A 23,526-nucleotide genomic window follows, 5' to 3' on the forward strand; every position below is an offset into this window, starting at 1 on the left:
GGTCAAGAATCTAAGTATCCGCTCTGAATAGCATAGCCTCATGTGGGAATCAACAACTACTGTCTTGGCTAGCCATAAGAATTGTGCTTGACTTATTTTTAAACATTCAAACATTCAGGACCAAACATCAAAACATTGTGTCTTTTGTGTCTTCAAGTGTATACAAAACATTTTTTTACATCAAACAACACACTTTTATTTGAGTCATTTTGAGTCTAAACACTTGCAAACATTGAGTCCTCATCAACATCATGTCCTCTTGTCACGAAAAATAGTCAAACATTCAGATTTTGTCACAACAAGTCACTTCACAGAGTGGAAAAATTGCACAAAGTTTCCAGAAACGCATCTCTGTCTGACAGAACCACGCCTGTGTCATATAACCACATCTGTGAAGGGCAGAAATGTGTCTGTGTTCACTTGAGCAACATTGCACTTACAACATCTCAGAAATGCATATGTGTCTGACAGAATTGTTGGCATTATGTGAACCGGTATGAAGACATAATGATATTGTATTTTGTCATTGATGTCAATATGTGATGTGAAGTGAATCGGCATATGTGATATGTGAGAAGAGAGAACTGACATATGTGTGAACCATTATATATGCCAAAGTGAAGCGGTATATTTGTTCAAGGTGAACCGGCATGTCAAGGTGAACCAACATGTAGTTATGGGAATCGGCACATGGAAGCATTATATGACTACCGGTTGGTAGGTAGTTTCCACTTCAGTATTTCTGGTTGGAGTACCTCAAGCCTGTGTGACTCAATCGGTGATTTTTGTGTGATGAGTTAGCAGTATAACGAAGAATAGATCGTGTTGCCACATAAGCCCTGTGCGCATGAAGGATCTTGCATGAAGAAGACTATCCCTATCTACCTTGGGAATGTGCGAAGTTTCTTAAACGGTGATAACACGTGATGGGTTATCAGCCACCATGAAATTGGTGGATAATCGACAATGGAGAATATCTTGAGATCAATTCAAGATTGTTGCATTTAATGCAGTATGATTCAACAGTTCAGATTGAACCATTTGAATTGCTTAACCTAATAGGTTTAGGGTTTAGGGTTTTTGCTACCGACTTGTCTATTTTCTATAAGGTTGATGTTGTGTTTCTTTCTAAAGTTGTTGGCAAAAGTTGTATGTGTGTATCCAAGGGAAGTGATACGTGAATCTTGCCATACCAAAGGAGAGAAGAGATACCTGCAAAGTGAATGTGCAGAAGGTGAAGAGGAGCCAAAACGGATCTGCATTAGCATTGAGTGTTGTTACTAGATCATTGTACTTCATGTTGATCTTTAACCACTTCAATAGTTGTGAAATCCCTTAATAGGGTAGCCTTAACTGGCTTGATACAAATCCTTTAACAGGGTAACTCAAAGTTATTGAGTTCTGAGAAGCTATAAAGCTCTGGAGATTGTTTAGCTATTGAGTTCTTGAAATCCTCTAACAAGGTAACCCTAACTGGGTTCAACCCTTAACTGGATATTGTAGCCATCCCTTAACCGGGTGATCCCTAACAGGATCAGTTCCTAGCAGAACCTATTGTAATGTCTTTAACCGGACAAGGCTCCTAAAAGAGCGGACTTCTAAAGAGTGAAAAAAGCAGCTTGTGGGTATTCATCCCCATCGTGGTTTTTCCCAGTTGGGTTTCCACATGAAAATATGTGTGTCATGTGCGATGCTTTTATCTTATGATGCTTTGTTATTGCCTGTTAAGCATATGATGGTTTTGTGTTTTATGTTTGTTTATAAAACATATTGAACTAACTATTGTGAAGATTTGATGATAGTTTACCTGTTCATGCATGAGGGTGTAATGGTACTATAGTATTGAGCTAAGAGGAAAGCTAAGTGAGTAATCAGTTTATGATTGTTTTAGTTGTTCTGGGTCTTACCGGTTGCACTCTATTTCAGCTAGTGTCACTGTTTGCCAGTCATTTGGAGTATTTGCTATCAAACCGGTTTAGGTCTATATTTTGTCTATACTAATTCACACCCCCTCTCAGTACCGGTTTGGTACTATTCATTCATCATTGAGTTATCAATTGGTATCAGAGCATCCTCTAGGTCCTCTATGTTTTAAGCTTAACTTCTTGAGGTAAAGATCCTAGACAAATGATGGAGAGGGAAGGTCCAAAGTTTAACAAGGAAAATTTTGGTATATGGAAAGATAGGATGAAGATATTCATCAAAAGCATGGGTGCTCAACATTGGAGTTATGTTGAGAATGTCTATGTTGTCCCTACCGGTACTCTCACTGATGACCAAAAGAGAGAGATACAAGAAAACGGGCAAGTCATGGAAGCCCTTATTAGTAGTATATCTGACATTGAGTTTATTGATGTTTAGGACAAGGTAAATCCAAAAGAGGTATGGGATGCTCTTGAAAATATCTATGGTGGTGATGAACATGTAAAACAGGCTAAGGAAGAAAGCCTGAGAGGGAAGTTTGAAGATATGTGGATGGTTGAAGGTGAGACCATTCAGTAGTATGGAATAAGAATGAAAATAGTTGTTGGAGAAATCAAGAGTGCAGGTGGTAAAATAGAAGATTCCACTGTGGTAAGCAAAGTCCTGAGATCCCTATTGCCAGTCTATGCAATAAGGGTTGCTGCTAATCAGGAGCTAAGATCAATAAACAAGACTAAGGTATCCTTGGACTCCATCATAGCCAAGTTGATAGCCTATGAGATAAATAGTTTTGATGGCAGTGTTCAAAAGACTGAATCAACATTTAAAGCCTCTGCTATACCATCCAGAAAAGGAAAAGTAGTTAGCACTAGTTGTGAACCTAGACAGAGTAGAGAAATGAATGATGAGGAGATTCTGATGGCATTTGAAGCTCTCCTTTCTAGGAAGCTTCCTAAAGGAACCGGTAAATACAAAGGTAAGCTACCTTTGAAATTCTTTTCTTGTAACCCGATAGGACATATTGCTATAAATTGTCCTAGTGGCGATAACAAGGACAAACCAGAAAGGTTTAGGAAATTCAAAGGAGGAAACCAGAGAAACTATTTTTTGGCAGTTGATGAAGGTGTCACAGATGAAGAATCAGAGGATGAAGAAAATGAAGATATTTTGTTTGTTGCTGTCAAAGAAGATGTTTCAGACAAGAAGGCTCTTGTCTCCCAGTTTGATAATTCCAATGAGTGGATCATTGATAGTGGTTGTTCTCACCATATGACTAGTGACCGAAGCAAGTTTCTATCCTTGAAGGAGTATGATGGAGGTGTGGTTCGCTTTGGCAATGATGCACCATGCATGGTCAAAGGCAGAGGGTCCATCTCTCTAAATGGAAAGAGTAGTGCTAACAATGTGTACTAGGTTGAAGGTCTCAGACACAACCTTCTGAGTGTTGCCCAGCTGAATGACAGTGGCCTCACTCTAGAATTCAAGAATAGACTCTGCAGAATCAAAGGAAAAGATGGTGAATTGGTGGCCATCGGCATGCAGACCAAAGGTAACCTATTTCATCTGAATGCAAATTAAAGTACATGTCTTATGGCTAAGTTTGATGATAGCTGGATATGGCATAGGAGACTCTACCATGTAAACTTTGATAACATTGTGAAGGCTAGTAAGATCAAGGCAATTAGAGGGTTGTCGGTGCTAAGAAAACCGGATAATACCTTGTGCAAAGAGTTTCAATTGGGGAAAATGTCTTCCTCAACCTTTAAAGGTAAATCTTTCACTATTGAACACTTGCTTGATCTTGTGCATACTGATTTGTGTGGTCCTATGAAAACTAGAAGTGTGCAGGGTGATAGGTACTTCATGATTCTCACTAATGACTACTCAAGAATGATGTGGGTCACATTCTTGAAAGACAAGTCTGAAGCCTTTATGAAATTCAAAGCTTTCAGAGCATTAGTGGAGAAGGAAAGTGGTAAAAGGATCAAGTGTCTCAGAACTGATCAAGGAGGGGAATTCACTTCCAGTGAATTCAACAAGTATTGTGAAGAATTTGGCATCAAGAGGCAACTGTCTGCCCCCTGGACTCCACAACAAAATGGCCTAGCAGAGAGTAATAACCGGATTGTGGTTGAAGCAGCTAGAACCATGTTGACTCTAGGAAAGGTAGCTCACACCTTTTGGAGAGAAGTGGTGAGCACTGCAGTCTACACAATGAACTGGCTACTCATCAAGAAAGGTAAGGACAAAACTCCTTATGAGTATTGGACCAATAAGACACCTATGGTTATCTACTTTAGGGTATTTGGTAGCAAATGTTATATCAAGAGGAGTGAACATCAGGGCAAATTTGAAGCTAAATGTGATGAGGGAATATTCCTAGGATATTCCACCAAGAGTAAAGCTCTCAAGTGTTACAACAATAGGACTCAGAGAATTATGGAAAGTATCAATGTAAGAGTTGATGAATCCTCTGAGAAAACTAAGGAAACTGGTAGTGAGCAAGCTGTAAATGAACCGGTTGCAACCTTCTGGGAACCGGTTGTCAATCAACCAAGTACCAGTAACAGTGTTCCTGAACTGGTGAATGCTAATACTGATGAAGATGAGGATGAAGAGGAAAAGCAAGAAGAACAAGTCAAGACCATTCCTCGGTATGTCAAGCTGAATCATGATCCTAAGCAGATCATAGGAGATAAGGATGCAGGAATCCTTATAAGAAGAAAGATCAGAGAAAACTCATGTATGATCTCTGAATTTGAGTCTAAATCATTTAAAGAGGCTCATAAAGATGAAGAATGGATCAAGGCAATGGAAGAGGAACCTGACCAGATAGAGAAAAATAGTACATGGTCCTTAGTACCCAGACTAGAGCATAAAAATGTCATTGGTACCAAATGGGTTTTCAGAAACAAGCTGAATGAGGATGGCACAATGATTAGGAATAAAGCCAGATTGGTGTGCAAAGGATATGCTCAAGAAGAAGGAGAAGACTATGGAGAAATCTTTGCTCCTGTAGCTAGATTGGAAGGAGTTTGTATGCTTCTTGCATATGCAGCTTTTAAAGGATTCAAGGTATATCAAATGGATGTAAAATCTGCATTCCTAAATGGTGTGCTTCAAGAGGAGGTGTATATAGAGCAACCAGATGGGTTTTCCCTATCTGAAGACGGTGATATGGTGTGCAGGCTACATAAAGCCTTATATGGTCTAAAGCAAGCACCTAGAGCATGGTATGAACATCTACATTCCCATCTTGTGATGATTGGATTTGAGAGAACAAGTGAAGATAGCAATATCTACTTGAAGTCTGAAGGAGATCAGATCCTGATCTGTGAGGTTTTTGTTGATGGCATTATCTTTGGTGGAGATGACAAGATGAGTCATGAGTTTGTTGATGAGATGAAGAAAGAGTTTGAGATGTCACTCATAGGGGAGATTAAGTTCTTCATTGGATTGCAGAGCCAGCAGATGAAAGATAGAATCTTTACCACTTATTCCAAATATGTCAAAGAGGTGTTGAAGACCTTTGGCATGGAAGATAGCAAACCAGTTGGTACACCAATGGTGACCGGTTGCAAATTGTCAAAAGAGGATGATTTTGCACTGGTTGATGAGAAGGAATACCAATCAATGATTGGTAAGTTGCATTATGTAGTGCATAGCAGACCAGATATTGCACATGTAGTTGGCATCACTGCAAGGTTCCAGAAAAGTCCAAGAGAATCCAACTTGGTTGTAGTCAAGTGGATTCTTAGGTATCTGAAGGGAACAGTTGACTATGGATTGTGGTACCCATACAACAATGATTTTATTCTGAAAGTATTCATAGATGCTGATTGGGCAGGTAATGTGGATGACCAAAAAAGCACAACTGGTGGTGCATTCTTTCTCAGTGGTAGACTGGTCTCATAGATGAGTAAAAAGTAGAGTTGTATCTCTCAGTCTACAATGGAAGTAGAGTATGTTGCAGCTTTCATGAACTGTACTCCGACAATCTGGATGAAGCATGTTTTAAATGGCTTTAAAATCCCTGTATCTGAACCGGTAAGTATATTCTGTGATAACACAAGTGCTATCAATATTTCAAGGAATCCAGTTTTACATTCTAGAACCAAGCATTTTGAGCTTAAGTATCATTTCTTGAGGGAAAAGGTTCAGATAAAAGAGATTGCACTGGAACATGTTTCTAGTAAGGAGCAGTTAGTAGACATATTCACCAAGCCTCTCCCAAAGGCTACATTTGTGCATTTAAGAGGTGAATTGGGGGTACTGCCCCTTCAAGAGGTGAACTAATAGTATTTGTTCCACATCAGTCAGTTATTGCATAGTCAAATATTTGTTGATTGATGTGTTGAAGGATGCTACTCCTCAGGGGGAGCAACATAATGGAACAAGGATGCTTGTGCCTCCACTTTGCCATTGTTGTCAAAGGAGGAGAAGAAGTGAAGTGGAGAAGATATATGCAAAAAATGGGGGAGAAGATGTGAAGTGGAGAGATATGTTTGTATATTGCCATCAATGCCAAAGGGGGAGATTGTTGGCATTATGTGAACCGCTATGAGGACATAATGATATTGTATGTTGTCATTGATGTCAATATGTGATATGAAGTGAACCAGCATATGTGATATGTGAGAAGAGAGAACCGACATATGTGTGAACCGGTATATATGCCAAAGTGAAGCGATATATTTGTTCAATGTGAACCGGCATGTCAAGGTGAACCGTCATGTAGTTATGGGAACCGACACATGGAAGCATTGTATGACTACCGGTTGGTAGGTAGTTTCCACTTTAGGATTTCCGGTTGGAGTACCTCAAGCTTGTGTGACTCAAACGGTGATCTTTGTGTGATGAGTTAGTAGTATAATAGAGAATAGATTGTGTTGCCACATAAGCCCTATGCGTGTGAAGGATCTTGCATGAAGAAGACTATCCCTATCTACCTCGGGAATGTGCAAAGTTTGTTAAATGGTGATAACACGTGATGGGTTATCAGTCGCCATGAAATCGGTGGATAATGGAAGATGGAGAATGTCTTGAGATCGATTCAAGATTGTTGCATTTAATGCAGTATGATTCAATGGTCAGGATTGAACCGTTTGAATTGCTTAACCTAATAGGTTTAGGGTTTAGGGTTTTTGCTACCAACTTGTCTATTTTCTATAAGGTTGATGTTGTGTTTCTTTCTAAAGTTGTTAGCAAAATTTGTATGTGTGTATCCAAGGGAAGTGATACGTGATTCTTGCCAGACCAAAGGAGAGAAGAGATACCTACAAAGTGAATGTGCAGAAGGTGAAGAGGAGCCAAAATGGATCTGCATTAGTATTGAGTGTTGTTACCAGATCATTGTAATTCCTGTTGATCTTTAACCACTTCAAGAGTTGTGAAATCCCTTAACAGGGTAGCCTTAACCGGCTTGATACAAATCCTTTAACAGGGTAACTCAAAGTTATTGAGTTCTGGGAAGCTATAGAGCTCTGGAGATCGTTTAGCTATTGAGTTCTTGAAATCCTCTAACAAGGTAACCCTAACTGGGTTCAACCCTTAACCGGATATTGTAGCCATCCCTTAACTGGGTGATCCCTAATAGGATCAGTTCCTAGCAGAACCTATTGTAATATCTTTAACCGGACAAGGCTCCTAACAGAGCGGACTTCTAAAGAGGTCAAAAAGTAGCTTGTGGGTATTCATCCCCACTGTGGTTTTTCCCAGTTGGGTTTCCACATGAAAATATGTGTGTCATGTGTGATGCTTTTATCTTGTGATGCTTTGTTATTGCCTGTTAAGCATATGATGGTTCTGTATTTTATGCCTGTCTATAAAACATATTGAACTAACTAATGTGAAGATCTGATGATAGTTTACCTGTTCATGCATGAGGGTGTAATGGTACTATAGTATTGAGCTAAGAGGAAAGCTAAGTGAGTAACTAGTTTATGATTGTTTTAGTTGTTTTGGGTCTTACCGGTTGCACTCTATTTCAACAAGTGTCACTGTTTGCTAGTCATTTGGAGTATTTGCATTGAAGTAGCAACATAAGAGACATATTTGATGAGATTATTCCCACAAAGCTTAGGTGATCAAGCTATGGAATGTTTCTCTCAACTTCCACCTGGAATTAAGTCTTGGGGTGACTTAGTTGAGGCATTTATACAACATTTCTCATACAACATAGAGACAAACATATCAGTCACTACCTTGTGCAACACCAAGCAAAAGGATGGAGAATCTTTTTCATCATTTTTACAAAGATGGAGGAATTTAGCTAGCAGATGCTCTTGCGAAATTCCACAAAAAAAATGGTAGAGATGCTCACTCAGAATTTTAACAAAGACATTGGTTATGACCTAAGAAAAGCTTGTTTATCCACCTTCAAGCACGTCATTGAAAAAGGCTTAGCAATAGAGAAGGTCCTAATTGAACAAGGAGTCATTAAGATATTCAAAAAAAACAAAGATGACAAGCCAAGATTTTGGAATAAAAACAAGAACACAGTCAATGATGGTGTTGTGGATGCCAATACAGTACGACCCAAAATCATTTTTTCTAGATCAGGCTCTACAAACAATCAAGTGAATACTCAAACAACTTCCAAATCACAAAGAAAGTACACTCCATTGGGAGAACCACTTGAGTCCATTTTCAAAAAGTTAGTGGCAAACAAGATAATCACAATTCCAGATTTTCCTCCATATGAGCCAAAGCTTAAACCAAATTGGTGGAATGATGATGAGTATTGTGAATTTCATAAGAGAAAAGGTCATAAAATAGGTAATTGTCATCAACTGAAGAACATCATACAAGATCTTATTGATAGAGGTGACATTGAGATTGAAGGACATTCATCCAATCAAGAACATGAAATGTTTAAGGAACCATTCCCAAAGCATGACAAGGGAAAAGCTACAGCCACAGATGACCAAACCAACTATAGCAGAGCATTGTATAACTATGATTCAACTATCAATCACATTTTTATGGACAATTATGTCTCTACCATTATCATCAAGGACAAAATGCCTAATAATTCTACGCAGAGACCCAAGATCATCTTGAAAGGAATTGGATCTTCTTTCGAATCTACCTCTGAATGTAGTGTTACAACTCGTTGAGGTAAATTCACTTTTTGCAAGGTGCTCCAGCTAAAAAATACTGCTTCTTCATCGACCAAACCTGAGTATGACCTTGTAGAATAGTTAGGGAAGACACCCACGCTTATCTCAATCCTTGAGCTCTTACACATATCCCCCACACATAAAGCTATTCTTGACAAAATCTTGAGAGACACTACTATCCCTATTGATCTGAACATGGACCAGTTTCAAGCCATGGTGGGATACCTTTCTATTCCACACTCCCTTACATTCACAGAAACTAACGACGCCTCCATGAGCCAACCACATAATGCACCATTACACATTGAAGCCTTCATACACAAAAATCAAATAAAACGAGTCCTGATAGATGGAGGAGTAGGTCTAAACATTTGTACATTGAGCATTATTAAACAATTGGGATATTTAGATAAAGCTGTGAATTCTGCAAACAAAATTACCATCAAATCATATGATGATGAAGAACGTTCATCCAAAGGCACAGTCACCTTGCCTCTTAGAGTTGGGCCAACTACAAAAGATGTGGTGTGTCAAGTCCTAGACTTGGATCTCACATACAACATATTGTTAGGATGTCCATGGATTCATGAGATGAGTGCAGTACCATCTACATATCATCAATGCATCAAGTTTCCGCACAATGGAGTTGAAGTGACTATCAAAGCAGATCCAAATTCATTCATATATTGCAACAATCTGCAACCTAGATCAGAAATAACAATCCTAGTCAATCGAGAAGCTATTCCTTCATCAGCATATGTGGATCCAGAATTGTTGAAAGCTTCTACATCAAAACAGACAGAGATCAAAGAAAAGTTCAAGATTAAAGACATGGGATGTGGTGAGTATATCTTTCATGTTGATCAAGTCCCACTATCTCCTAAGACATTTAGTCGATAGGAACAATCTACAAACAATTTACAATGCCAAAGAATTGGGTATGAACCACCTAGTGTTGTGGCTACTAAGTCTGAATGCAAATCTCCTCTAGTGGTTCAAGCATCTCTTGATATCAATAGTCCTAAGAGTGGTTCAAACGAAGAATCTATTGAGCATATCGCTAGCCCTTTTGAGAACTCACACAACCTTACCATTTCATCCACTCATTCCATTTCCACTTCTCTCCCAGGCTTGGATCAACAAGAATTACAAAATCCCTTACTCATCGGGAATCACAAATCAATCTTTGAAAATAAAAATCTAAGTGTCAATAATAAAGAAAAATCCTTTAGTCCAAATCAAAATCAAAAGCTACTGGACTCCACAAAAATCAAAGTCAAGGATAAAAATCCTATGAAGCAAAAAGAGCAAGAGTTGATCTCCCCTAATACCAAAATAACTGGGGGCAAAAGTTCTAAAATTTAAATTCAAAAAGCACACTTGTTGATCCTAAGTCTCCATCATGCTATCCTACTTTCACTTCTTTTTACAATCATAAACCTTCATAACTCACCCACTTGTTCCGTACACCCATCCTCTTTTGGTGATACATCATGGACCTTTAATGGAGCTTCCTCGAAGGATGTTGTTGTCAAGGATGCCAAACTTCTTTAGGTGACACGCATATGGGAAAATGTAGTCCACACACTAGTAATTCTATCTCAATTCCTTCATCAAGGAAGACAGTCACTCAAGCTACACATCATTCAATCAAGGAACAATGCAACTACAATCATAAGATAAAGCCTCACACATTCGAGGTAGGTGACTTATTTCTCAAGGAAAATCTTAAGAATCAGCAAGAGAGAGAGAAGGGAAAGTTCGAACCAAATTGGCTTGGTCCTTACATCATCACAATGGTCTACGGATCTGGTGCATATCATCTCTCAACCTTAGAGGGTGAACCTTTGGAGGATCCTATCAACAACATGCACCTTCGCAGGTTTTACACATAGATCTTTAGAATATCCTAATTTAAAAATACAAAAAAAAAATTCAAAAAATTCAAAAAAAGACAAAAAAAAATCATAAAAAATAAAAAATCGTTCCTTGGTGAAAACCTGGCAAATAGGCACCTTGTGACACAAAAAAAATTGAAAAATAGAAAACATTTCATTCAATGGTGAAAACCACTTTGGTGGTGCCCTGGGCAAGTAACATGGTGAAAACTGGGTCACTAGTGCCATGCATAGAGACATTGCTCCTCCCTCCTTCAGGATTCCATTTCATCCTTTCACTTTGCACACACTCACAGCCTATCCATCCATAATAAACTTACTCATTCCCATCATGGCTTGTTATTGATCTACCTAAGATTGGTTAGCCATTCATAATAATCCTTCCTTTTCACCCCTTTTCATCCATAATAAATCAGCTCCTATTTGTGGCTAAGGCTAATCCTAAGTCTAGTGATGGGTGTGGAACTGAGAGCATCACATGTTTCAAGGAGTAAAGTTAATTCCACTTTTCTTCAGTCTATCCATGCACAATCTACAATAAAGCAGCATTTGCATCACAATCCACAATAAAGTTCCATCTTCTTTGCAATAAAGTATCAGTTTCATGGATTCAGTCAGTTTCAGATGAGACACAGCAGTAACAATGGGCTTCAACAAATCAAATCTTTCAATAGACTCAGACAACATTATGGTTCAGTGCTATCTATCCTTTTGTGAAAGTAAACATTGGGACCACAATCAAATAAGACTTATACAAGTGACAAGAGACACTAAACTTGAGGACTACAGTGGATGTTGGTGTCGAGTCTTGGTTTTCTTTTGATTTTATCTTTTTTGTGACATGTCTTTTAGCTTTTCTGAGATGTCTCTGACTAGAGATTTTATCTCCAGGATGTCTTTGACTAGAAAGGTGAGGATGGGGTATCGTCACCTATTTTTCTTTTGTTGACTATGGATTGTCTCTTAGTAATGCTATGACTTGTCCAAGGATATGAGGGCATTGTGAGTCTAGTATGAACTAGGGCATTCCTTGTTTGCGACTATCTTATCTTCATGCAAATGGGTACAATGAATTTCTGGGTCGAACATATGCCTCGATTGTCATAACCTATTTTGCCATAATAAAGCTCAATGATGATAATGCACAAGAAGCTCTTTCACTTTCATCTCTTCTATCTTTCATCCCCCTTTCTTGATTGACCTCCATCATCCTTATCGAGTCCATGTAGCCTGCTAAGCACATGACTGAGTATAATGACACACCAAAAACATTTGCATTTCATGTAGTTTGTACCTGCATTACCACATGTTAGCATTTCATACATACATATTGATATCACAATTGCATCACATCCTGCACACAACAAATGTTAGCACATTTTACATTTTCATCATGTAAATAGTTATTTGCATTATCATATTCATCTGCATTTCATACATTCACATTCACATATGCATAACATTTAAAAACATAAAAGAACAAAAATATTGCATTGCATCATGTACATATTTGCATCCATATCATAAGCACCACATGAAACATACATGCATCACATAGCAACATCACATAGGTACACATGCATATAGCTGCCGCAAGGATGAATCATCTCATATATATATATATATATATATATATCTCAAAAATCATAAGTGTTATGATACAATGATGTCAAAATACATATGGCTATAGCCAACCCTCGTGTCACCCTATCCAGATAGAGGAATCCATTGATCACTCCTACCAATACTAATGGTAGTGCCAATCCTATTTGTGTCATTATATCCCATGCCACATGTCCAACCCTCATCTCCAATCCTTGATCCTGAAACACTCATCTCAGAGCAACCCTGTCTCCATCTCGATCATAGGGAATCAACTCCCCATCGATCAGTATCCTTAATATCCTGTATACATCCTCTAAGGTGATTGTCATCTCACCCATCGACAAATGGAATGTGCATGTCTCAGAGTGCCATCTCTCAGCAAGTGCAGTCAGCAATCCCATGTTCACCCGAAAATCAGGCACATACATAATGAATCGCAAACCCATTACCTCAATCGCAGCTCTATCCTCAAATGTCAGCTCTGGTTGTAACCTCTGAGTCAATGGGAATCTCTCCCATGACTCCAACATAGGTAGGTACTCCTGCAATCAAACAAATCAATCATGTCAATCATAGTGGCATTCCCTATTCATCACAAAATGCTGCTTTTTATCTTAAGTGCTTATGATACTCTACCCTAGTGACACTCATTGTTCATCACAAAGTGTTGCTTCTATCCTAGTGGTACTCCCTATTCATCACAAAGTACTACATGTTTTGCACTCCCTATTCATCATAAAGTACTACACGTTTTGCACTCCCTGTTCATCACAAAGTGCTGCTCATATTTGCACTCCCTATTCATCACAAAGTGCTGCTCTTATTAGTACTCTCTGTTCATCACAAAGTACTATGTCTTGGTACTCATTGTTCTTCACAAAGTACCTTTATCTATCCTATCCTAGGGCCTCTTCTTGAGTGTATCCTCTTGAGTAGTTTCCTAATTGGCAATGTATGTTCTATCATAGAATTGTCAATCCTAACCCTATCTGCTATTCTAGTCTAACCTAGAGGACTTGCTTGAGTGTATCCTCTCAGCACCTTATCCAATCGACAATGTATGTTCATCACAGAACTGCCGATTTGCCCTAGAAGACACAGACGTGCCTATGCTCTACACAAACATGCCTGACATACACAGATGTGCCCACATAGCATAGATGCACTTGCACAATGCAGATGCGCTCGCATTTGACATAGATGCTTTTTCCTACACAAACATGCCTGGCACAAACACAGATGCACCTAGTTAACCTAGACATGCCTAGCACCAACACAGATGTGCCTCGGCATTTTTTGACCTTTTTTTTGACATACCTAAATGTGCATTTATTGCTCTACCTAGCATGCATTAATGACAACATTTATTGCAACAAAGTACAAAGAGGTTTTGCGATACTTACTGGTTCTCCTGCCTCTGCTGGCCTCTGAAATTGGCGAACGCGATAAAATCTGTGAACCAATGCCATCGCTACTAACTGTTGCTGCTATATTCTCTCTTTGCACTCTGATCTCTTAGATGTGTGGATGACAATGAGGATGTATTTCCCTCATGGTCTATTTTATGGACTGCCCGAGTCAGTCTTCATTATCCCGTGACTCTGTCACTCTATCCTATTCGGTCAGACCATTCTAGCCTTTCTTTCTTATCGAAAGATTGTTTGCGACCTTTCCAAACATTTTCATCCAATCTCTCAAGGGGGCATATCATTCCCATCTTGGGGCAACTTTATATCAGTTCATCTTATCTTCTTTGAAACAATGCGACAAGCTGCATTGTCTCAAAGAGGGGCAAAATGTAGACACCTAAAATTGTCATGTCTAATTAAATAAATATTTTATTTATTTAATTACTTTAGCCTAATTCTTCTATTAATTAAATAAAACTTTATTTATTTAATTAATTCATTTATCCTCTTCTAGCCTTATTTCTCATTTAAATAAATACATTTATTTATTTAAATTATCCTTTTCCTAAATTAAATAAATTTCTTATTTATTTAATTGATCCCACTTCCTTTATTAATTAAATAAATCTTTATTTAATAAATTAATTCATTAGCCTTTTCTACCCATGACACGTCATTCATCTCTTAATTCATACACTACCGACCCTCTCATTATTTTCTTATTTCCTCTACCTACCCTTTAATCATAGCCAACCATTTATCTTTTACACCTCTCAATCTTATACCTCCATTTCTTATAGTGTCTTCTATATAAGGAGATGCTTCCTTCATTATCAAGCTTGGATGATTACTCGACTACACTATGCTTTTGAACTTTCATATGCGATCCTACTTGCAACCACATTTTTGTTCTTTGTTGAGCTCTTGTGCACATATAAAATCTGAGAGCAAATATATCAAGCAAGATCAATGGAGATAGGAAGAATGGAGATTCAAACCCTATTGGACATGTGATGGTATAATCTTTTTGATTTCATTTGATTTGCATTGTCTTAGGTAATCTTCATATGTTATGGTGGATCTTTGTTGTTGTTAGGCTAGGGTTTTGTGGTTGAATTCATTTAGTCTTTCAACATTGATTGTTTCTATTTTCACTGTATAAAAAGACCATTTGGGGTCATGAGCAAGCAACACCTTCCACAGGTCCTACATCAAATCCGACACCAGAACCTGACAAGGAGAGTACCATTGATGAACTTCACTCATCTATATTAACCCTCACTGACGCCTCCTTCGAACTTAACCTAATCGATGAGGTCATGTCTATCATCCACCCTAAACTCATTGATTGGAACCAGCCAAATCCCCCATGTCTTGATCACTTCCAAAATGATGAGGTGCTCATCGACCTTTTAGAAATATGGCATCACATACCAAGCAGGGATCACAAAGTTGGATTTTCCATTGAACTTAATAGCGCAATATACTTTAGGGAAAATGCCAAACCTTTCAGCTACAAAAATATCACAATAAAACATGGATCTTCTGGTGAAAACCACATAGTGGCACTTGTTGATCCCAAAAAAGTAAAAATAAAGAGTGTATCCAAAGGTGGAAACCTCTTTGAGGTGCTTGAGGATGAAAGGTTTGACATCCTCCCCTTAAGTACAAATCAAGAGAGATCGATGATCCTAATCGAAGAAACAAAAGAATTCAATGTGGGGACCCTTGAGACTCCTCACCAAATACATTTGGCATCTCTACTCACTCCAGAGGAACAACCCAAATTTGTAGAATTCTTCCAGAAGCGTCAAATCAACTCTGCATGGTCCTATGCAGACATGCCTGGTCTATATCCTGATTTGATCATTCATCACCTCACTGTGGCAAAAGGAGCTAAACTGGTAAAACAAAAGCTCAGAAAGATGCACCCACAAATTGTTGTGCTTGTCAAGGAAGAACTCAAAAAGCTCTTAGATGTTATCTTCAGTCGACCAATCGATTATGCTGATTGGATCTCCAACATGTACCTGTCGGCAAGCCTAATGGGGGCATATGTATCTATATTGACTTCAGAGATTTGAACAAGGCATGCCCGAAGGATGACTTCCCCTTACCAAACATTGACATGATTGTCAATCTCACAATGGGTCATGCCATGCTTTCTCTTATGGATGGATTTTTCAGATACAACTAGATCAAGATTGCTCCAAAAGATCAACATAAAACTGCTTTCACATGCCCATGGGGAACCTATTGTTGGAATGTGATGCCATTTGGTCTGAAAAATGCAAGGGCAACCTATCAGAGAGTGATGAAAAACATCTTTCATGACCTAATGCACACTATAATGGAGGATTATGTCGATGATTTACTAACTAAATCATTATCAAGAGAATGTCATCTAGAAATACTGGGTCAAATCTTCAATAGATTAGAGAAATATCATGTACAACTTAATCTAAAGAAATGTGTCTTTGGAGTGAGCTTCGAGAAGCTCCTAGGAAACATTGTCTCAAGTAAGGGCATTGAAGTAGATCTAGTGAAAGTCAAAGAAACCATGAATATGCCACCTCCCAAGAACATCAGTTAGTTAAGGACACTACAAGGGCAACTACAATCAATTTGGATATTCATTGCACAACTAGCTGATAAGTGTCATCCCTTCACACATCTATTACACAAGAATATCCACTTTCAATGGGATACAAAGTGTTGGCAAGAATTCCAAATGCTCAAGGAGTACCTAATGCATACACCATTATTGATCCCACCAGATCCAAGTAGACCTCTATTTCTATATATTTCAGCTACAAAGATGTCATTAGGAGTATTGTTGGCACAACACAATATAGAAGGAAAAGAATGTGTTGTATACTATATCTCTCACAAATTGGTAGGCTATGAACTCAATTACACACCTATTGAGCGAGCTTTCCTAGCAGTTATCTTAGCAGCCACCAAATTGAGGTACTACATATTAACGCACAAGGTACAACTCATTGCCAAAATCAATCCACTCGAATACCTACTCAACAAGGCAGCATTGACAGGTCGCTTGGATAAATGTGTTATGATTCTAAGTGAATTTGACATTGAGTATGTGGACCACAAAGCCATTAAAGGCCAGGTTATTGCATATTAGTTGGCCGATACACCCCTCACAAGTGACCATCCTCTTGTTTCAAATATTCCAGATGAAGAGATTTTCATGATCACAACAACACAACCATGGAAGCTCTACTTTGATGACTCATATACTAGATATGGCTCGGGGGCAAGCATTCTTTTCATTACACCTCAAGGTGACAGCATCCCGAAGTCATACAAGTTCACTTTTCCATGCACCAATAATATAGCAGAATATGAGGCCTTAATCATAGGACTCAAATTGGCTATACAATGGCATCTCAAAGAGCTACAAGTATATGGAGATTCTCATCTAGTCATCCAATAAGTCACTGATGAGTATCAAACTAAGGATGATAAGCTCATGCCATATAAAAGGATGGTGGATAGTTACAAAGAATCATTTACAACTATCACCTTTGAGCAAGTACCTAGAGATCAGAATCGAGTTGCCGACACAATGGCTACAATTGCATCTCTCCTGGATCTTCCATAAAATTCAACATGCTATGAGTTCTTGGTAGAACAACTTTGGATCTCCATGTATGATATCCCCGACACTGAAATGGTATGTTGCCTTGTCAGTTCTAAATCCCCATGGTATGGTGAGTTCTTCGCTTACCTCCGCGATCACACACTCCCTCCTAACCAATCTAATAACCAGCATAAAACCTTCATTCACCAAACTGCTCGATACACCATCATTGCCGAAACCCTATACCAGTGAAGTCTTGATGGTACTCTCCTTCAATGTCTAGAACAAGATGAGATAACAAAGGCCTTGGAAGAGGTACATGAAAGAATTTGTGGAGCTCACTCAAGCGGTCCTTCTTTAGAAAAGAAAATCATGTGCAGTAGATACTAGTGGCCCACCATGGAAAAATACTCCTACTATTTTGTCTGAAAATGCAAGAAGTGTTAAGTTCATAGAGACCTTATAAATGCACTAGCATAGGAATTGCAACCAATCACCACACCATGGCCCTTTTGTCAATGGGGACTTGACCTTGTGGGTAAAATTCATCCATCTTCATCCAACGACCATAAATTTATCATTACTGCCATCGAATACTTCACAAAGTGGATCGAAGCTATTCTACTAACCCAAGTCACTAGTAAGAAGATCGCCTCATTCATCCTTAATTACATCATTTGCCGGTATGGTGTACCCATGTCCATCATCATAGATAATGGGCTTCCTTTCAAAAATCAGGATGTTTGTGAGCTCTGTGAGAAGTTTCACATCAAACACCGCTTTTCCACTCCCTATTACCCACAAGGCAATGGTCAGGTCGAATCATCAAACAAGAACATATTGAGAATCCTCAAGAAGATGGTCAATAATGCTAGTCGTGATTAGAATGTTCAATTAAATATAGCACTATGGGCATATCAAACTAGCATTCGAACCCCTATAGGCGCAACTCCCTACTCACTAGTCTATGGCGCAGAAGCCATCCTTCCTATTGAGGTTGAGATACCATATCTATGGGTTTCTTTTCACAATCTAATAGATGATGAAGCATACCGAGTCTCACATCTTCAAGACTTGGAACTACTTGATGAAATGCGACAAGCTGCATACAACCACCTCAAAGCCTATCAGTAGCAAATGAGCAGAAGCTATAATCATCAGGTTAAACCTCAAACATTTGAGGTAGGTGATCTTGTTCTCAGGAAGAATCCTCATAATTAACCAAACAGAGAACATCAAGGAAAGTTTGAATCAAACAGTTTGGGCCCATATGTTATCACTATTGTATTTGGGTCTGGGGCATATCAGTTGGCTACTTCAGAAGGGGAACTACTCACAGATCCGATCAACAACATGCACCTCAAACGGTTTCATACATAAGTGATAAAAAGCATCAGGTTCCATCATAAACCAGAAAAGCACCAAAAAAATTAAAATAGTAAAGAGAAAAATCATGCATCCAAACAGTGAGCAACCACTCCAGTGGCACCTAGGGTAAGTGCGATAGTGGAAGCCTGGCAAATAGGCACCACTCGTAAAGGCTATGGATCTATTGTCTTTCAGACTTGTTGCGATCACATTCATTCATCCATCATTCAAACCATGTCTTGTTATTGATCTGCAATCAGGGTTAGTACTTCATGCGTCCTGCATCCTGCTTTTCATAAGTGATGTCTAAACTGGGGCCAATACTCTTAACCTATTGATGGAAGTGGATTCTACATTACTAGTGATTCATTGAGTTCTTCATTCAACATTTGTTGGATACCAAAAACATTCAAACAACACTCACAAAATTCAAAAACATTCAAAAAACACTCACAAAATTCAAAAAACATTAAAAAATACTCGAAAAATCCAAAAACATGATAAAAAATAAAAAATCAATCCAAAACCTTGCAACACATATAAAATCCTTTGTACATCCACATCACCTCCGACACCAAACAAATTTTTTTAGCTACTCAAATGATGATCACTTATCAAATTAACCAAACAATCAAAACATCTACACAAAATTGTCTTAACAAGGATGCATCCTTCCTTTCAAAACAAAGACATGATAACATTTTCTTTGACACGAAAATTTTGTTTAAGCTATCAAGTACATGGTTGGTTTTTTAGTTATTTATTTATTCATATCATGTTCCTACGCTACTCCAAGATATCCATAAGTGATTAGAGTAGTTGGGATGGTTCCTAAGTATCATTTTGTTTATTGTCTGTGAATTATTCCAATGAAGTTCTGGGGCATGTATTAATGGTGTCTACGTGGGAAGTTCACTAAGCTACGTGATCATATGCAAAAATCTAGTCATGGATCACTATGCCTTACTGACTACAACGTATACCTCGACCATTTGTGCATGAACCAGAATGGAGGGTCCCTTTCTTTTACTTGTCTTAAATGCTTTCTTATAGGTGAAATGCTCCAAACTTGGTTCCTACTACCTCAGCCAAGAATGATACTACCATGCTCGATGAGGAAAATAAAGCACTATGAATACTCTATGGAACATCATTTCATCTCATCTGTATATATATTACATTCTATTGCATTCCATCCATCCATACATCCATATAGTTGCACATCTTTCATACATAGTCATGACAATGGATGCTCTCTTTTTTTTAATCTTCTTCCATAGGAATGAGTCCTAGGTCCTCCATACCTTCTATCTAACATTGAATCCCCCCTCACCCTCCCCATCTTGATCATCATCATAATCCCTTCATCATGTCCCATCAACCCAATCAAGCCACGTTCATCACCATCCATCTCTAGCAGGAGGGGTTGCGTTTCCCATCCTACATCATCCACACAATCAAGCAAGTTACTCTGTCTGCATAGATACATCGACTCACGCACACCTAGACTATTAAAAAATCCTTTTTAATCAGGTATCTTTGGGTCTCAATAGGTAATCGATTATGGAAAACCTAAACTACAATAGGTATTTCTCATAATGGCCTAGTCTCAATGAGGCTTCTATGATTCACCATAACCAACCTACAATGAAAACACTATCAATTGATCAACCAATCAAACACAATCTAAACAGACAATTACTTCAATTGTCTAAGTCTCAATGAGTATTTTGCTTCAGATACCTTGACTTCATCGAGCAATTACATCAATTGTCTAAGTCTCAACAGATCACTTTGATTCATTTACTTAGACTTTATCCTGTCCAAGCGAATAATTGACATCAACTGTCACGCTTTGACTCCATTGGGAAGTTAAACCAATTGCACCATATTGTCCAACCAATTTTGATCAGTTTTATAACATCAATCAAAAGCACAACACCACATTTGCACTGTATCTCCTGCATGACCTAAGGGTACTCATTGGCTTCCCCTTTCTTCATCTTCACTCCATTTTCTCCCGTTCTTTCACCATTATTGCTAATTTCTTCTATTATACCTTCCCTCCACTTCTCGTTCTTTTTCAAGAGATCATCCGGTTTTTTGAAATTTTTCGGCCCATCTCTCGAGGGGGCATACCACCCACAAAATCAACATTTATGGGGTATATTTATTCACACCTATTTTTCTTTCTTTGAAACGATGCAATAAATCGCACAGTCTCAAAGAGGGGCAAATGTAGTCACATAAATTTGTCCACTTGATTAAATGAATATTTACTATTTATTTGATCATTTAACCATCAATAATCAGTTAATTAAATTAATATTTAATTAATTTATCCTCAAACCCTTCTCCTATTAATTAAATAAATTATTCAATTTACTTAAATTAATTCATTCATCCACACTCAAAATCAATTAAATGAATAAATCATATTTATTTAATTTAAACTCCCCTTTCCTCTTTTAAATAAATAAATAAAACATTTATTTAAATCCCTAATCTACTACCCCCCACTTGCATTCTCCTACAAATGCAAGTTGCAACCACAATTTAAATAAATTCATTTTATTTTAAATAAAATCCTATTTTCCCTCACCCACCAAACCCACTTGCAATCCTAAATCCCCTTCTAGACTCTTCTAACCACTTTCTAAATTCTTCTAACCACTCCTTATTAGCCTAATCCATTTCCTAAATATTGTCACATTCCTAAGCAACTTGAAGTCACTTCTCAAAGCCTCCAAAGTCTTTGAAAAACATTTAATGCTTTATGTATTCAACAAGTTAATCCCTAAAGTCTTCCAAACCACTAATGGCTCTTACATGTCCATTTATGGCTCTTACATAACCATTTATGGTTAATTCCACTTGCCCACATGGTTAGAGGATTTACCTCTAACTCAACCTCCATTTAAATCATGTCTCTCCTTAAGCATTCATTTCTTTAACCATGGTTATCCCCACTAACTCTTGCACAAGAGTTTATCCCTTGGATAAAGGCATTATTCATTGGATAATGACTTTATTCATTCAAATCAATCCTAACCTTACCTCCCAAGCTAACCTTCATATCATCTCAAGAATTTAATGCTTCTTCCCTCTCCTCTCAAGCCATCTCATGATGAAATTTGTCATCCAGGGATTAGGTTGAAAGCCTTCACATGGATCACAAACCTTTCAATCCTATCCCTTGTTGAGATTACTCAATCTCAACCATTTGTTTCTATATTTTTCCTATAAATAGAGCCCATTCCTTCATTATCCGGATCCTGAAATCTTGTATGCATCTAAGTTATAGTGAATTTGAGAGAGTATTTTAGAGTAAGATCATAATCCACATTGTCTTTTGGTTAAAATGTTGGCATTTTTTATGTTTATGTTGTGATTATCATTGATGGACACACACTTGTATTGAGATCCCCTTTGTATGTATGAGCTAGAGCTCAATCGGTATTTGTTCGAACTGGTATGATGTATTCTAGTCTTTAGACTATTAGTGATTTTGCAGAATGTGTTTCCCAATCTGAAGTGGCATATCGATCTCAAGCGGTATGAGGGAGAAAAGCGGCATTACACATTCTTACCAGTCTTCATTTTTGTCAAACCGGCAACCGGTATTTTGTATGAACCAACAATACTCCATGATGAGTTACCAACTGGCATTTTGTGATGAGTTAGCAATCCACCAATTGTTTGATGGTGCCGACACACTAACGGTGCTTCTTGTGTCATGTTACTGAGTATCTCTAGATTCATTGAACCTAGGAAATTGTAATGTAATCTTATTGGACCAACATGAAATCAAATTCCTTTAAAAGGACATCATGTCTAGGGTTTTAGGTTGTTGCAGATAAGGGTTTATGTTGTGACTAGGGTTTAAGGTGGTTGTTGAGTTGTTGTAAGAGTGATCTTATCTGAGAAGATCAAGTTGTAACTGAGAGAGAGATAGCAAAGACTGAAGTAATGTTGGAATGCATTAGCAGTAAGTTATACTGGATCTAACCAAGCAGTTTGTGCTATTAGATAGATCAAACACTTGTTGATTACTCACATCTTTGATAAGTCTGTAGCCCTTAACCGGGTAGGCCCAAAAGCCTTTTGTAAAATCCTCTAACAAGGTGGTTCACCTTTGTGAATCTAAAATCCTCTAACAAGGTAGTCTTTAATTGGACTTATCTCCTAATAGAGATTGAGATTCCTAACAGGATCTATTCTAGTGAAGAACATTGTAAGACCTTAACCGGTCTAGTTTCTATTCTGCAGATAGTGACTTGTGAGTTCCATCTCACCGTGGTTTTTCCCATTTGGGTTTCCACATCAAATATCTTGTGTTATGGTTGTATTGCTTTTGGGGTGAATGCTTTATTTGCATTTTGGTTTGCATGTGTGATAATCGGTCTATCTGTTAAATCATTTTACCAGTTTATCTTCAGACTGTTTAAGTGTTTAAGTATAGAGATTTTTGGCATACTAATTCACCCCCTCCTTCTTAGTATTCATCAATTGGTATCAGAGCCTACCTTTCTATAAGTTTAACCACTTGGAAAGAGATATGGGGGAATACACCTTGAGCGAACTTACTCAATGGCTCA

This window comes from Cryptomeria japonica, chromosome 5, assembly GCF_030272615.1.
Source record: "Cryptomeria japonica chromosome 5, Sugi_1.0, whole genome shotgun sequence".
Taxonomy (NCBI): Eukaryota; Viridiplantae; Streptophyta; class Pinopsida; order Cupressales; family Cupressaceae; genus Cryptomeria; species Cryptomeria japonica.